The following is a 12,334-nucleotide window of genomic DNA, read 5'->3' on the forward strand; positions in this document are numbered from 1 at the left end:
CTATAGCCAGCCAAACAGGGACTCTTACTTTTTTTCTGGTGTGTGTGTGTGGTTGAGAAGGTGGGGGGTGATGTGGATTGAGATCAATGTGGCTGCTTTCCCCTTTCACTTCTCAGCAAATTTGCCACACACCCACCCAGAGAGATTGTCAGGGAGGTCCCCCCCTCCAAAACACACACAAGCATCGCAAAACAACAGGGGATTTTGTGGTGTCGTCGCAATTTTGTCAGTGTTTATATTATGAAAGTTTTGGAAGTTGGCTTTTCAACGTCTGATTTAAAAAAATAATAATAATAATTCTCAAGTTTCCTCTCATACTCGTCCTTTTAAGAGCAAGTCATAAGAATTTGGGGATGAGGGCTCGTGACCATCAGAGAAGCCTCCTTTCCCAGGCACACCATCTAGTGTTCAGTAGGAAGTTTTCTATGGCTTGAGAGAGAAAGTGAGGAGGGACGCTAAGGGAAAGCAGGAAAGTTGAGGGCATAGGGGCGGGTGGAAGATAGTAAGGGACACACAGGAGGTTCTGAGTGAACGGCGTAATTCTGCACATCTTCGAAGTCACAACTACAAGGCGGCGCCTGCAGCTGAGAAAAAGTAACGTAGACATTACCTCAAATATTTCTCCATGTATGTTTATCCTCTCCTTTTTTTCTAGTCATAGTCATTTCTTTTTTTTTTTCTTTTTTCTTTTTTTTACTTACCACTTCACCAGTTTTCTCTCTTTTTTCTGTCTTGGATTTGACTGGGATGAGAGATCTTTGGACCTGCTCTCTAGCATGCTGACGATGACCCAAAGCCATCATACACTGCGATATAACAGTGCTCTCATCAAAACTAGCGCTGCCTCACTAAATCTACAGCTCAGCACACAAGCCGTGCACAGTGTACAATAGCTTTTCACAAACTAGCGTAGTTTTCTTGCTTCCATGTACTTTTAGAGTGACTACTGTATGACACACTCGGCTTTGTAAGCTGCCCCTTGCAACATTGTCCCGTTGGTAGTATAATTAAATTATTCAGGTTGCTTTCTTGTTTTTTTTTTTAGACTGAAAATAATTATTTAAATGCTAATTTTATTATTTCATTTGTTCAAAAGCTATTTTATTTCTTTTTGGGCATGCAGATGTTTTTTTTTTTTGATTAATTAATTTATTGTTTAGATTTGTACCAGGCATGTTTACATGCAGACTAAAGCGCATGCGTTATTTACGGTCAAGGTTGTGTCAAAATGTCTCATTGGAAAGCCTTAAGAAGTTAGTTCATACTTCACATGGCATTTGTCTGATCGTCAAATCGTTGTTGGAAATGATATTTAAAATGGTCTACCTTCTAGAATGGTGTATTTTCTAAGAAACAAGGTTGCTGTTTAAATCTCTAAATATTATAATGAAATTAATAATTAGTAGGTGTGAATTTGAATAGGTCCACAGTGGACATATAACGTTTGAATAATGTATTTGTAAGGATACATATCCAAAAGTTACATTGTTTTTTTTTTTTTCCCTCTTTTTTTAAGTTTTATTTTTTCTTCTTTCCAACAAGACTTTGCTGTTTGGTTCATATTTTAGTACGGCTCTTGCGGTACAATATTTACTGAGGCAGAGAGAAAAAATATTTTGTTAGAGTTTTTAATTTTGGTGATCAGATGAATTTAATAACAGTTGCTGAGCCAAAAACAAAGATCTTTCAACAGGTTGCGCTGAATATAATTAAGTGGTTTCATTTTTGGACTAAATGTCCATTAATTATATGACTGTAAATAAAAAGCAACAGTGGTGCAGGTTTATTTTTATTATTTTAAATAATACAATAATATATATTATAGTTATTATATTAGATATTATCTTAATATTATATTATATTATATTATATATACACAATTATTTGTTCCAATAACAAGTATGATATGATTTTCCACTCATCCTTAATTACTACTCAATGTGATCTTCTCACTACTACCCCCACTACTATTCACGTTTTACCCTTTCATTAGGCCTCACCTCAACGTGACTTTTCAATATTTAAAAACTTTTCCTCAAAAAAAAGTTGACTTGTTTTCACGTCTGGGCAACACAATCGTTTGTGTGTGAGACACGGCTTTACTGTCATGGCAACTTTAACGTTATCTGATGTTCCAGCTCAGAGAGACACAGGGGGGAAGATAATCTCTGAATTAAAAAACAGGATCTGCTTTAGAGCCAGCCGTGGATTGAGCAGGCTGGGCCCTCGCCCCTCCTCCCCTGCTCTGACACTCCCATGCTGGGGAACAATGGGGAGCCATCCTGTCTCTCAACACAGGGCTGGGACACACTTCTTGCAGGGGTTTCATTTGCAAATGAATCCTCCCACGATGATGATGAAAATGTTGAGAGCGAAGCCCCACAATGAGTGGTACTCATAGAGAATTGCAATTTGTAAATCAACTTATGTTGTATGTTAAACGCAATGATTTTTGAGGGACAAAAAGGAGGGAGGTGGGGTGAGAAAGAATGAGGAAAACTAAAAGGCCACAGCCCTAAAAGGGATGGGAGGAGGTAACTGAACAGTTTTTCTTTTCTTGCTTTCCCTTTTGCAAATGCTTCTTGTCATTTTCAAAAAAGTCCGAACCTGTTTCAAACGTATAAATACAAATAAAAATCATCATGTGTTCTGGCATGTGATATTATTACTTCACTTAAACGTACACTTGTTTATCAAGCAATCGTTTGTGCTACTTAGCCAAATGTTCAGTAATTGTTTCTCGTTTGTATTTATTTCTTTATTTTTTCTTTATTTTGTATTCAAATGCTTGCATTGAATAATGCTGCATAAACGATCACCTAAAACTAGTTACACATGTTCCTCCTGATTGATATATTTAGTATTCCAATCATTTTAATTAAACCACGCTTCTTGTATTAAGATGATCTGCAATTACGTCTTCATGCTTAGTTGGGGTAATGAGTGGAATTTCTGTTTTTCTGTGCTCGTAGAGTGCGTAGCCATCTGAATGCCAAAGGCTTACTTGTTCCTGTTCAGAATCCTGATTGCAGGCTGACCTGTGATACAAATTAGTTTTTTTTTGTTTTTTTTTTTTTACGGGACAGGGATACCTGTCCAAGATGCCTGCAGTTGGTTGAAAATGAGCAAAGTTGACAGCAAAAAATTGAAAGTCTAATAAGTCCTTCAAATGGTTGAGATTGTGGCCTAAGTGCGACATGTAGACATTGAGGAGTAGCAATATTGGAAATCAATGGCCCTCTATGAAATTTCATTAGGGCCCATTGTTCTCATTTTCATAGTATTTTTAATGTTTTGATGGATTATCTGGAAGAAAATGATTACCTAAAGTGGTGTTGAAATTGATGGGACTTTTGACTACCCATCTTCAAAGATCACTTTTAAGCAATATTGTAAAAGTGATATGTGAACTTTTTGTCTCTTTTCTATCCTATTTCCATCATAGCTCCTACCAGAGTGTGGATTCCTCTTTCTATGGTGATTATTTGGTAGGGTGTTTCTTTTGATGGTTGTTTTGTTTTTTTTTTTTGTTTTTTTTTTTTTTGAACGTATGGAGGGGATAAGCATTAAACTGATTAAGAGAAGATTAACAACAAAAGAATTTGAACAGATAAAGCTGCTGCTTCAGATCCAAACATCTCTAAATCCACTAATCCCCCTGTTCCCCCCTTTTATTTTCCTCTGGCAGGGGACACAGAGGACCAAACCCGGACGACTCCCCCTGTAAAGATCTCGGGTGCCCATGTCTGCAGCAGATGTTTGCGTGCATAATTCTTTGAAGGCGCTATCGATCTTGTGAGACAAACCAGCCAGAAGAATTGCACAACTAAGACAATTCAGTTTTCTAATTGGGTTTAATGGAAAATCCAGTGGTCCTCCTTCCGGAACCTTCCTCCCCAGGCTCCTCTCCCTCATAATCCTGATGAGCAGATTGAAATGATACAATCTATATAACACAGATCAAGCTAGAGGTGAACCGACCTTTTGGAGCAGAACGGACTTGACACCAGAAGGAGGCCATGGACCCCGGATGTCAGGAGTCCTGCACCGCCCAAAATGATGGAAGTGGAACGTATGGCCAGTGGCCCCCACTCAGTTGCGTTGGAAGCAGCCATGGAGCTCGTGGCAGCACTGGCGTCTAATCTGGGGAACTCTGTCCATCTCTCGCTCACTTACCTCAGCTGGGTAACTTGGACTGAGCTTGGTAATCTTTTCCATGATCAACGCAACGTCATTATTGAAAACCTAACAGAGCACCAAAGTGGCAGTGTGGCCCAGTTTTCTCTCAAAGTCCTAGAATCGCGGAGGCAAAAGGTGTGCTTTTGCAGCCCTCTGGAGCAGCTTTTGGCCCCTACAGCGCAGCAGATGACAATCACTACCAACTCATCGAGCAATCGTCCGCAGATTCTTCTGCTCTCCTCACAGTCACCTGAGCTCCAAGCACCACCGTAGTTCTTCCCTGTGACCTTTGGGTTCTGACTAGCCCACTAACCACTCTTTAGGTTCCCAGTTGCCTCAACAGTTGGCAGCTGCTGCAGGGTTAGCACAGAGCATAGCTAGCCCGTCTGCCCAAGCATTAGCAGTTTGAAAACAGATGGATAAATGTGTGCAGCTACCCTCAGAAACAATTCCAGTGTGGGAGGAGTCATCTCAAAAACTTGGAGCAGCAGGGCCAGCTACAGTTAATGGCCCCCCCTTCAGACAAGAGACCAGGGTTAATGCAGGAAGCTTGCATCCTCAGTTGGGAATCCCATCATTGGTGAAGTCATCCACACCAGCCTTTTGCAATGGGAAGCCTATGAATCCTGTGGCTAATACCCTTCTACCTCAGCCCCCACAGGCAACCCAATATTTTCCAGTGCACTGCCCAGTGTCGGTACCACAGTTGAAGATCTCAACTCACTGGCTGCACTTGCTCAGCAAATGAAAAGGCTCAAGCCAACTAATGTCCTCTTCTTTTTGAACCGAAGGAGTAGCTCTGAGGATACGTTTTTCAAGCATAAGTGCGGTTTTTGTGGCAAGGTGTTTGGTAGTGACAGTGCTTTGCAGATTCACTTACGTTCTCACCACAGGTGAGAGGCCATACAAATGCCAACATATGCGGCAACCGCTTTTCCACCCGCGGGTAACTTGAAGGTTCATTTTTCAGCGTCATAAAAGAGAAGTATCCACACATTCCAGATGAACCCATATCACCTGGTACCAGAGCATCTAGACAATTTCCTACGGAGTACTGGCATTCCCGATGGTATTGTCTATGCCTCCCGAGAAGCCAGTGACTAGCTGGCTCGATAGTAAAACGTTTCTGTCTACTCTGACATCTTCTGTTGGCCTGTCTACTTCCACCAACTATACCAGAAGCCTGCCTCCATTTCAATCCGAAGACAGGAAGAGAATAGCTCAGTGGCATATAAAGCAGCCCTTCTCATTCTGCTAAAAAGTGACTTCAGGTCCTGCAGATGCACCCATGAAGAACACAGAAATAATGTGTTGGAAGAAGGGGAAGACAGCACAACCCTGCTTACCCTCATCTAGGAAAAAGTTGAAGAAACATCCGTTCATCCAGTCTAATGACAAAGCATGAGCTCTGCAGTGGGAGGGTAACCATTGAGTTACACACCTCCAACAGCCCTCCAATGGCCATTAACCCACTCATGCCCCTGATGTCAGAACAGGTTCAAAGCTAAGTTTCCTTTCGGGGGTCTCTTATGTTTATCTTCCTCTCTTTTTTTTTTGTTTTGATCTGGGTGGTTTATTTTTTTTCACACGTTTAAGGTTCAGAGACATCTTAAGCTTCCGCAACGTCCTCGTTCAGAGAACATCGACAGGAAAGTGACCTCAGAACCCAAATGATATGGTGTGATGTCTGCCACCGTGTTTCTCAGCTTGCACATAGTGACACTCAAAATGCACTACCGCACACACACACCGGGGAGAGGCCTTTTTCAATGTAAAAGTGTGTGTCGTGCCTTCACCACCAAGGGCACCCCTCATAAAGGACTCATTACAGTGTCCAATCGAGAGCATGCCGCACTGAGGGTCCAGTCATTCCTGTCCTATTTGCCAGAAGAAGTTCACAAAAACGCTGTGGTCCTTCAGCAGCACATTCGTCATGCACATGGGTGGCCAGATCCCTAACACCCCTCCTTCCTGACAACTATCCAGAATCCATGGGATCCGATTGCTGGCTCTTTGATGCAAGAGCAGAAACTTTCAATGATCTTGACAACTTCTCTGATGACCAAACATGGAAGGAATCGGGATGGACCATTTACAGCAGCATCCAGACACACCAAGTCACATTGATGCATCTCAAGGACAGCTCGCCTCCGTTTCATCCCCTAACTTCCACAGGAGTCATTAGGCATGGAGAGGCCAGGAGAAGAAGGTGCCAACCAGGGAGTAGAACAATACACAGACGAACGAACATGTCGTGACCAAGGGAAATTAATAGAGAACGGAGTAATGTCAGAAGGAGACAGACTCACAAATGACTCCTCTTTCTCTGGAGGCGACAGGATCGAAAAGCCAAAAGTGCCGGAAGTCCCAGCCTGGTCTCTGAATCTACCTCTTCCATGCTAAGCTCCATCACCCTCTAATGGTTACTATCCAAACAGCAAAAGTCTCCTAGGTCTGGACGGACCGGCAGCAAGAGGGCCATTGTCATTGGACCACATTAGTGCGGGTCTCATGCAGTCTCATTCTCACAGTCCTGGAGCTCTGATCTTACTTACTTCATATTAAACCCTTCACAAAGATCCTCTTAGCAGCTTTTTCACCCTTTTCCGTGAGCGAGGCACCTTGAATAATACAGCATGTGGACATCTGGGCAAAACGTTTGCCTGCCAGAGTGCCTGGATATCCATTACCTAAGCCATACCAAAGAGAGACCGTTCATTTGTACAGTATGCAAAGTGGCGGCTTTTCCACCAAGGGGAACTTGAAGCAACATTATGTTCGACCACCAGATGCGAGATTTTGCCCCTCCAGCTCTTTGAGCTAACACCAGTCTTGCCTCCAGCCCAACTCCTCTCCCTTCATCTGTTTGGACCCCCTTTTCCTCAATGATGAAGACTGAGACAACGCTTTTCTGCATGGCCTTAATTCAAAAACCTGAAGTAAAGACCTTGCCCCCGGCACTGGTGACCTCATCTGCTTCCAACCTCGCATACTTTCGACCGCCCACCACGGAGGACCGCTAAGCATCACTACTGTAAACTTGTGGGAATAACAGTTTCCCCCTTCTCAGTGCCCTCAATCCACGAGAGAACCATAACGGGAGAGAGCCCTTTGCTTGCACCATCTCTGGAGACGAGACATGTTACCATCCAAAGGAAATCTCAAGGTAATTACTTCTGTATATAAGAGGAAATAATTTTCTCTGTTTTTATGAAATGTGTTATTTGAACTTTTTACTTGATGTTATTTTGCTATTAATTTTTGTGAAAAGCCAGCCAAAAATAAGGATTGACCATATAACAGAAGTATTGATGAGGGAAAATAAGTAGAATGCTTCAAAAAAAAATAAAGGGGAAAAAGGGAAAAAGCACAAGACATGCATAAAGAGAATAATTATACAGAAAGTATACAATTATAAAGAAAATATACAGAAATAATATAAGAGAGAAGTGGAAAATGCTGAGTCAATCCAATTAATAAGGAAATCAATGGGCTGAAACCTGAGCTTGAAATTGGTGTGGAACAAAAGCCAGAAAATGTTTCACTGAACTGGTTTTAACCCACAGTTACCAGGCGGAAACCACCCTTAGCCAGTTGGCACGCCTAATTATTTTTTCCAGCGTTTATCTTTTGATCACAATAAATAAAAAAGGTGCACAGATAAGCAGAATCCTGGGGGTTTTTCTATGGAAATGTGATGCACTATTTGTGTGAAATTGTGACTGCAGAGGCATAATTTAGGAAGAACTGTACTATCAAACTATAAATTTCCGATGAATAAAAAGTAGGTACTCTTTAATGGAAGTATGAAATTGAAAATTAATTTTCAGGAGTCGATTTTCAATGACTAAAAATATTGTATAAAAAACAGAATATGAATTTCCGATAAAGAGGGAATGGGGGATAAACTTAAATGTTCGGAGCTTTGTAAATAGCAAAGTAGCATAAGATGAGAAAATGTAACCTCATATGTTCAATGTTCAATTAAAATGGTTCTTTTTTGAACATTCCTGAATGATTGAAGCTTAAGGGTGAACTGGGGGCAACTGTCCGATACAATTTAATGTACAGCACAATGAAAGGTTGACAGTGCAATTTCATCAGAACAAACGTCTACCAAAGGCCCTTTGTTTATATGCAGACAAACCATTACTCACGATGTGAAAGTTAAAACCATTTTAACCTGTTTTAATAATTAGGACAAATGCTGCTTCCAGTGGGCTATTTTACTACTAATATATCCTGGCTCTTTTTCCATTGCATCAATCTTCACGTGTTATGCTATTTTAAGGTTCACAAATTTTAAAACACATTATAGCTCTACTTCTTTTGTTTTTATACCTTTAAATCTCTTTGCTTCCATTCCTTTTTTCTCTCTCTCTAACTAGGTGCATATGGGTACCCACATGTGGAAACAGTGCTCCTGGCACGGCGTGGTCGGCAGGCTTTCAGTAGATGGTCCCATGGCTTTCTGGGCGCAAAACCCTGTAAAGTTCCCCGCCGAAGCTATTCCAAAAGGACATAACTGGTAGGGCTGGAAACGGAGGGACCCAACCAGCTTCTGGAATCAGTATGCTGCTGCTTTCTTCTACCGGCCTGGCCATGAAGACCAACGAGATCTCTGTGATCCAGAATGGAGGCCTGCCCCCTCCGACTGTCAGGGAGCGGTGGGCAATGGAGGCAGTTCTCCGATCGAGGATTGACAGGCAGCGAAAAGCTGGCTAACTGCTGAGCCCAATACTGCTCTGGCTGGCCTAGCAGGGAAAATGGCCACACTGCGAATGGGACTCACTTCGATTACACGCTTCATGGAGGACAAGGAGATGGACAAATAGAGAATCAGTTGTGTGTTTGAAACCAATATACACTCTTAACTGGCACCACACATGCTCCCGAATGAGGACATGAAAAGCTCCCAAGAATGAAAAGCAACGAGAGAAAAAACACTATCTGAGTTTGCTTGCCATTAAGACTTTATGAAGACGAGTTTTTGAAAAGAACTTGATTTTTTTGTTACAATGTACAACATGTTATAGTTTGATGGGAGCTTTATTTATTAGTGAGTATAACCCTGCTCGAAAAACCAAGTGGAAATCTTAACAGTTACTTAGTTTTTATGTTATTTTATGTTTTATCACGCAGAGTGAATCCGTATGAGTGTGTTTAAAGTGTGCTTTTGACAATTAGCTTTTCTGGGAGGAAGACGTCACCATGGCGCATAAAATTATTTTCGATCTGTAGTATGTGTTTAACAAACTTGCTGTTCATGTAATGATTTAGAGCTAAAAAGTTGCAACATTAAGGCTGTAAATAATGTCACACTTATCTGGGCTAGATGGGTGTACGACGCGTTAGTAGATAACATGAATGGATATTCTGAGACAATAGTATCAACAGTTCATAAATGCCGAGCCACGACTAGAGTTAGTCCTTTTCTCTCTGTCTTAGAGGTTTAAAAACGAAAAGTAAAAACAACAAAGAAAAGAAAAGTAACAAAAAAAAACAAGTTGTTACCTCAGCTGTTATTTTGGTAGACCTTTAGTATGTTTCATTTTGCATTTTGTACTACATTCAGTTTCTCCAATCTTTGATTGGTGCTTATAGGATACTAAAGAATAAACGGTTGTTAGATGTCGACATGAAGAGGTCCCCACACTTACGACTGGGAGGGGAGAAAAGAATGCCTTGTGTGATCATTTGAGGTTTTTGCGGGGCTTTCAAACTGCTGCTGAGGTACTAGCGTCGTTGTTTGACATCTACTGCACTTCACGTGGTTGACGCCCCTATACATTATTATTAGTATTTATTATTTCTTCGGATGTGGGAGCAAACAATTCCTTTACAGCAATTGTACCTAGTGCTTACTCGAAGACAGGGGTCATGCTCGGGGCCCGGGCACAAATGATGGATAGTGTTTTATAACTATATAGATCACTATATATATCGGACTGTTACCATTGCACTTTATTGGAAAAGTGGGAAGGATCTTGTTTCGGGCCCAGTTTCTCTACAGTTTTAATACCTACTAACCAACTACGATACTGTAAATTCTGTACTCTAATACTCAAAATACATTCCGTTTTTCCAAAGAAAAGAGTGGCGGTCTTGATGATTTTATTTGTTATGGCATTTTTTAAGTTTCTTCAACCATAGGAGTCGGCCTTAAACAAAGATATACGTATTTTTCATTTTAAAAATGTTGAGTTTGCCTAGTGCGATAATCCGGTTTTTAGCTTCTGGCAGAAAATTCTTTGTCTGATGGACTATGGATTGCTTTCTCCCGACAGAGTGCATTAAACGTGTGAAATGTTAATTCCAAAGTCGGTTACATATTTAACGTTCAAACGTGTCAGACCGCGTCCGTTAGGGTGCAACTGCAATTACAGAGCGGCTTCTTAAAAACCATGCAGCTCCGCTGTAAGTCACATTTCTGAGTTCATCATTTCTGCTGGTTGACCAGGTTGTCCAGCATCTTTAAAATTAAAACAAATCGATCGTTTTTTTTAGAAGCCCCTTTCTTTCAGCGGTTTGTTTAGAGTGGATTGGGTCAATTTCCTGTCTCACAACGGAAAATTTTTCATGTAGGCTAACCCGTTTTCTTTGCGTTAATAGGCTTTTAGCTGAAAATATTTTTTTTTTTTTTTTTAAAAAAAATGTGTAAGCTACTTTAATTTGGGTAGTACTAGAATTATTTCATGTTACCCGAGAGTTGTGGATTTAGCCTGACTGTAAATGGTGTACACCTTATTTTTAATTATATCTATAAAACAATATTATTAGCCCATTTATATAAATTTGGTGCACAAACTTTAGCAACTGGATTTCGCCCTTTAATGATTTGTCTCACCAACAAAAGCATGAAAATTTCTGTTATCGCGGTATTGTTATAATTTTAGATGATTCTGTTAATATTCAACCACTTTTAAATATAGCCTCTATAAACCCTTAAGGAATGTAATGGATGAATAGTGGGCTTTAAAAAATCAAAAAAGGCTAAAAATTAAAAATAATAACTATCCAATCTTTCATCGTTTTAAAATAAAATATATGTCCTGGTTTTGCACCAGAGTGCATTTAATTTAACACACCATTGCACTTCCTGAAACGACGCAGGATTCTGTTAATTCGAGGCTTGGCATCCTCTCGCCCCATGCCGCCTCCTCCCCGGAGTTTAGTATAGCTGGCTAAATTCCCCAATATTTGACAAGATCGCTATGCGAAAGGGACCCTTCAAACAGTCCGGGGGAGCGGCAAGAGGGCCCCCGCCTCTCTCAATCTGTGCGCTCGCTTTGAGCACCCGCGACAGGGCGCTTTGTTTGAACATCTCATCAGCTTCCGGATTGCTTCACGCGCAGTTTCTTGACACCATTGACAGGAAAACCGCTCTCAAGGTGTGACATTGTCATAGGTGTTGACATTAAATTATTTGATTCACACCCGAGTCCAGGACGACCAATGGCAGTTCATATTTATTTATTAGTATTATTTTAATTTCAATGTAAAAAAAAATTGTCAAATGTAGGCCTTTTATCGACGACAATTTATTTATAAGTAATATTAAATTAAATCATGAGAAACCTAATTGTTTCATTTTTTTTGCATTATATAGTTTGATTTTGTTGAACCATTATAACACAGCATAATGCTGTCAAAAATCAGGACTGTTCGATACAGAAGAATAAAAAAAAAAAGAACATCAGATATTGTCCAAATTGCATTTTAAACCAGAGAGGCCCGGAGACACCATATATGTTTTAAATTTTTTTTTTTTAGCTTTATTTGATAAAATAATAATTAAAAAATAATAATAAATAATTGATGACTGAATATGTGATCCAATTAATAATAATAAAAAGGGAAAAGAAAGAAAAACAGAGAATGATCCAGATTCAGTTCTTCCAGTGTACCCTTAATTCAGTGTAATTTTCTACTGTTCAGTAATAGTTCCCCCTTTATAATTTATTATCTTTTAGAAAGAATATAAATACACAAGTATGAATAAATAGAACATTTAAAGAGATGTTTCATGTGCAAAACAAAATAGATAAATGCTAATCTTTAATATGTTTTGTCATGTTCTCTGTCTGCAGTTGTTACACATAATCTGTAATTTGTTGTATTTGATTACCTAAATTTATTATAATTATTATTACTT

General features: G+C 40.0%; 1 pseudogene; it reads left to right on the forward strand.

The window, feature by feature from the left end:
• Window positions 1-4,594: 4,594 nt before the first annotated feature.
• Window positions 4,595-8,882, forward strand: LOC122137824 (annotated as a pseudogene).
• The last annotated feature ends 3,452 nt before the right edge of the window (window positions 8,883-12,334 follow it).

This window comes from Cyprinus carpio, chromosome B7 (assembly GCF_018340385.1).
Source record: "Cyprinus carpio isolate SPL01 chromosome B7, ASM1834038v1, whole genome shotgun sequence".
Classification (NCBI taxonomy): Eukaryota; Metazoa; Chordata; class Actinopteri; order Cypriniformes; family Cyprinidae; genus Cyprinus; species Cyprinus carpio.